Here is a 6,000-nt window from a genome sequence, read left to right as displayed (position 1 = left end):
ACGTCTGTTGTCTTCCAGTGGGACCAGGATTGCATTGCGACAGAGGAGAGCTCCTGGAAGCGGAATACCCACCGGGTAAACAGCGCACCGCCGCCCACGAGCTCCGCCGCTGGCGCCGGCCCGGGGGGACTTGCCTGGACTGTGTCGGCGGGGGGGCGCCGGCGCGGAGCCACCAGTGAGGCACACGGTGACCATCAGTGTTACTGGGGAGAGCCTGCCCCCGACGGCGACACCGGGCCAGCCCGACCAGGCCCCACAAGTGCAGAGGAGCAGGTACGTGTGTAGGCCTAAAGAGGCGGAGCGCCCCCGGATCAGACTCGGACTGGTACCGGACTGGTACCGGCCTGCCCACCGCCCTCTGGATTGCCCATCTAGGGGAATATCTGACGCCTGCGGGCCTCACTGGGGATCCGGTTCAACCACATAGGAACAAGATGGGGAAGCCCAGGGGTGCGAAGGGGGATGGAAACCCCACCACTAAGGCGCCCGAGGACGGCTCGCAGACCCCAACGGATCTACAACAGATGCAAGACCGCATCCTGGAGGCAATTGCAGCCACGAAAGACGCCCTCCATCAAGACATTGTGCAGGTGTCGACGGGGTTGGGGCTCCTCCGAGCAGATCACGGGAAGCTGGCGGACAGGGTCAAATCTACGGAGGTTACCTTGAAGGACATGGTGCCGGCTCACAAGTCCATGGAGAGACGGCTCACGGAGGCGCTGGACCGCATACAAACCCTGGAGAGACGGGCGGAGGATGCTGAAAACCGCAGCCGGCGGAACAACGTGCGCCTGGTGGGCCTTCCGGAGAAAAAAGAGGGCTCGGACATGGTGGGCTACCTGAGTGACTGGCTGAGGACTGCGGTGGCCCCGGAGGGCCTATCGCCCTTTTTCACCCTGGAAAGGGCGCACGAGTGCCGGCCAAACCCCCTAAACCGGGCCTACCACCTCGCCCAGTGGTCATCAAACTGCTACATTATAAGGATAGAGACTGGCTACTGCAGCGGGCCAGGGAAGCAGGCCCCTTTCAGGTGGACAATAGCAAGGTCACGCTGTACCCGAATTATACGTTCGAGACTCAAAAGTTGTGTGCCTCTTTCCTCGCCATCAAAAAAGAACTGCGAAGTGAAGGCATACAATACTCACTACTCTTCCCGGCCAGACTCCGAATAGTGGTGGACGAGAAGTCACTGTTTTTCACCACAGCGGCGGAGGCATGGGCCTGGTGGGACACCTACAAGGCGGGCACGGACGGAGCACGGTTCAGAGCGGAGGAGGAACAGCGGGGGCAACCGGTGAGGAAATCGCAGAGGATCCGAGGACGCAGGCATAGGACCAGGAAGCCGACGGAATCCCAGACGGAGGGGGAGAGGAGGGCGGCGCTGCGCGCAGTAATGGACGTCTCGGGCTCGGTGCTTGCCCAGTCGGGCTCGGAAGAACAGGGTACGGGCTCGGAGACGGAGCTCTCGGAACTTGGTAGCACGAAGGGGCCGGAGGTCATGCCACAGACGTCTGAGGAAATAATTGGGAGCTGAGAGCGGAACATGGCACTCCCGCTGGAGTGGCGGCTATTGAGGCTGCCACCTTGGACGCTGGAGCGGGCAGATGTTAGGCCGGATTATCGTGAGTCAAACTGAGTATTGCGGGGCGGGGTGAACAGGGACTGTTGTTGAAGTTCTTGAGCCTAGTTCACGCTCCTAAGGGCCCATAAGGCCTCTGCAGTGCAGACTGCGGTGTAGGAAGATTTAAGAGCACGTTTGCTCGCATATGGTTTGGATGGGAGTAACTCTAACGAAGTTAGGTCCTGTTCTGGGGGGGGGGCCTAGAGAAGTTGGGGGGGCTCGAGGCACGGAGAAGAGAGGGGGGGGAGGGAAAGTTTTGAGGGGGGGGAACATTGTCATGCCTACTGCCTGGAAACAGTTCACCACTGGACTGAACCGAACACTATGGGACAATGGATAATGCAGGTACGATAAAATGTGTGTCTTGGAATGTGAGAGGACTGCACACAATGGCAAGGAGGCACAAGATTCATGCTTATCTGGTCCGACGAGGGGTACATATAGCGTTTCTGCAGGAAACCCACCTGACAAAGAAAGAGGGAATTGCGCTACAGCGTAGATGGAGGGGACACTTATTCAACACCACATATTCCGCCTTTGCTAGAGGGGTGTTAATCTAGATAAGAGCGGGTACTCCTTTTCAAGTAACCAGACACATAGTAGACCCCGAAGGGAGATTTGTGGCGGTTGAGGGTACACTCAGGGGCCGGCACATCCTACTCAGTAGTATCTATGCACCTAACGTAGATCAGGCAACGTACTTCGCAAAGCTCTCTGGGGAACTGGCTAGCTACCTCACAGGTCCCATTTTGATGGGGGGGACTTCAATTCCATAGCAGATACAGTACTGGATAGATCGCACCCACCACTGCACACATCCCCAATACACAGGCTGGCAAGATGCATATTAGAATGGCAGGGGAAATGGGAACTGGTAAACGCTTGGCGCACGCAACACCCAGCGGAGCGAGATTACTCGTGCTACTCTGGCCTACACGACCTCCATGTCCGCCTTGACACCTTCCTGAGCTCCCAGTCGGTGCTTCCTGTGGTGGCCCGGACTGAGTACCTAGCGCGCACAATATCCGATCATAATCCAATACTCCTGACTCTAAACTGGATGACTGAAATTTCGCGGATTCCGACGTGGTGGCTGAGGCCGGACAAGCTGGATGATCCTCCCTTTCGGGAGGCGTTAGCGGAAAGGATCTCACAGTACTTTGCTGAAAATGAGAGTTCCGCCTCTACCAGAGCAGTAGAGTGGGACGCCTTCAAGACTGTAGTGAGAGGACATTGTATAGGGAAGCATGTGGGGATACGCAGGACTTTACTGGACGACTTAGAAAAAGCTGAGCGCAAGCTGAGGGAGGCCGAACTAGCGCGCCCTAACCGGCCCGAGCTTCAGGAGAGAGTCTGCAGGGCGCGGGAGCCTTCGCAGCTTTGACTATAGGACGTACCTCACAAAGTCACACGTTGAGGTGGATAAAACTGGGACACTCCTGGCTTGGTTAGCGAACCCCGCCAGGAACAGTCACCCGATCTTAGCCTTACAGGGGGAAGGGAACCGCGTCTGCTGCACGCAACCGGAGATCTTAGACAGCTTCAGAGCGTATTATGAGACATTATACCAGAGCGCGTTGGGAGACCAGGGTGAGGCGATAGATGCCTTTTTAGGCGAGCTGCAATTACCACGGCTGGACAAGGAACAGGCGAACGCCCTAGGTGGCCGAATAGAGTTGGCGGAAATAAGGGGAGCGGTGAAATTGATGGCGCGCAACAAAACCCCTGGTATAGACGGACTGCCTATTGAATTCTACGGTCGATACCTGGAACAACTGGCCCCAAAGCTACTGATAATGTACAATGAAGCCAAGGATAGGGGCCGACTCCCCAAATCTATGTGTGAGGCCATAATGATCCCTCTGCTAAAACCGCGTAGGGAGAGTACTGACCCGGCATGTTATCGACCATTATCCATGATAACGACAGATTACAAGATACTGAGCACAGTGCTGGCCTCCCGGTTACTGACCCACATGCAAGAACTGGTTCATAAGGACCAGTCCGGATTCATACCCACCCGACAACATCCGACGGCTGCTCAGACTGATGGGCGATCCGCCTCTGGGTGCAAGGGCCCCCCTCATGCTGGCTGTTGACATAGAGAAGGCCTTTGATAGTTTGGAATGGGAGTACCTCTATAGAGTGATGCAGAGTTTTGGCCTAGGTGAGGGGTACATCAGCTGGACAAAAGTTTTGTACTCGTCGGCGAGGGCTAGAGTGAGGGTCGGGACTCTGGTGTCGCACCAGTACGACGTGAAGCGGGGTACCAGACAGGGATGTGCACTATCTCCCCTGTTATTTGCGCTGGCGATGGAGCCTCTTGCAGTACTGACCAGGCGGGGTGACTATTTTAACGGATTGGAATTTAGAGGGGCCCAGCACTTTATCTCACTCTATGCGGATGACATTCTCCTGTTTTTGGATGCTGAGGAGGGAGCTGTGGAAGGTGCAGAGAGACTGCTAGCGCGCTTCGGCGACTTGTCTGGCCTGAGAGTTAATTGGTCTAAAACCTGCCTTTTCCCCCTGCGAAAAGAGGAAGAGCAGCCCCAACTCTTCCACTGCTTAGATGGGAACCTGGTTGTCTGACCTATCTGGGAGTGCATATATACCACGAGGCTGCGGATATGCTGGACGGTAATATAGGCCGCTGTATCCGTGCTTTGCAGGGCAGTATGTCCTTTTGGGCTATCCTGCCTCTGTCGGTGGCGGGTCGTATATCCCTTCTGAAAATGGTGGCGTTGCCGAGATTACTATACTACTTCAGGAATCTTCCCATTTGGGTGCCTGGGGCGATCTTTCGGAAGCTGAGGTCGACGATTGTATCCTTTTTATGGGGAAAGGGCAGGCGCAGAATTGCATTAGACACGCTGATCCGACCTAAGAATGAGGGAGGCCTAGCAGTCCCAGATTTCGAGCTCTATTATCTGGCTGCCCAACTGCAGTCCTTTACACAGGAAATTGCGAGAGGGACAACGGTACCCCTCGTCATGTGCTGGCTTACATTGCCCTGCAGCAAAAATTAGCACTCAGAGATCTGTCCCAGGAAGAACGGACATTCCGGTTATGCTGGAATTGCTCACAAAAACAGACGGGAATCCGGCACCCATATTCGCCCGAACTCCCACTGGGCATGGTGACAGCACTCCCGCACGGCGGAGACTGAACGAGACTACAGATATGGGAAGAAGCAGGACTGCAGATGGTGGGGGATCTATACGAAGACGGAGTGTTAACCCCGTATCAGACTCTGCAGGAGCGCTACAATCTCCCGAGGGGAGATTATTTGCTGCATGCTGCGGTGGTGAGAGCTATTCAAGCACACTGGGGGGAAGGGCTGACCGAACCACCGACAATGCTGGCATGCCAGTATACCATGATGTCGGCGGGCACCTTCAAGGCAGTGACGTGCCTCTACTCGAGATTGCTGAGTGAAACCCTACAGCCTCTGGCGACACTGAATGCCAAGTGGGAAACCGACCTACAGACGGAAATCCCTGACACCACGTGGTCCCAACTGGTGCGGAGGGCTAGAAAGAGCACAAGAAATGCACGTTTTCAACTAATTCACTTCTATGTTCTCCACAGGGCTTACCTCACCTCGAGTAAGATCGCAAAATATTTCGGAGTTGAGGACGCGGTGTGCCCCAGATGCAATGCGATAGGAGCGGAGCTAATGCATATGTTGAGGGACTGCCCTCACCTGCAGGATTATTGGAGGGAGATAGTCAACACGTTAAATGAAGTGACGGATAGGGACCTGCAATACGATAAAGCAATCAGTATATTACACTGGTTCCCACATACGCCCAAAAATAAAATATCGAGCAAATTCATTGACATGGGCCTACTCTTAGCTAAGAGGGAACTAACCAAGGGGTGGAAGTCAACGGGGCCGACACACCAGAGATGGCTGAACGAATTTGTAAAATGGGCGGCGGCTGAGAGCACGATCAGGTACCAACTGGCCCGTCGCGGACCAGATGAGCGAGCCCAGGAAGCAGCGATGGCTTGGGAGATGCTGGTGCAGGCACTACACGATAGCTCAGTGGAGGAGGAGGAGGAGGAGAAGGAGTGCGAGGAACCCGAGGCCCGTACTGGGTTTGCCACGGTGCCGATACACTCGCCAGACACACACACCCAATAAACAGTGAGAAGCTTCTGTCCACCACCACATAGACGTGTTTGTTTTTACAGCGCTAGGCGTATGGGATGACAGTTGGGGGGGGAAGGGAAGTTTAGCGATTCTACATAGACGACACTGACCGACTATGGCTAAGTGGTAGAGGGGAGTTGGGGAAGGAACTTAAAAAAGCAGACAATGGTACACCTCATATAGTGATCATAACTATTAGACAATGTGATGATGCACCATGAAA

Source organism: Lissotriton helveticus, assembly GCF_964261635.1.
Source record: "Lissotriton helveticus chromosome 1_1 unlocalized genomic scaffold, aLisHel1.1 SUPER_1_unloc_17, whole genome shotgun sequence".
Classification (NCBI taxonomy): Eukaryota; Metazoa; Chordata; class Amphibia; order Caudata; family Salamandridae; genus Lissotriton; species Lissotriton helveticus.
Note: the sequence above shows the minus strand (reverse complement) of the source record.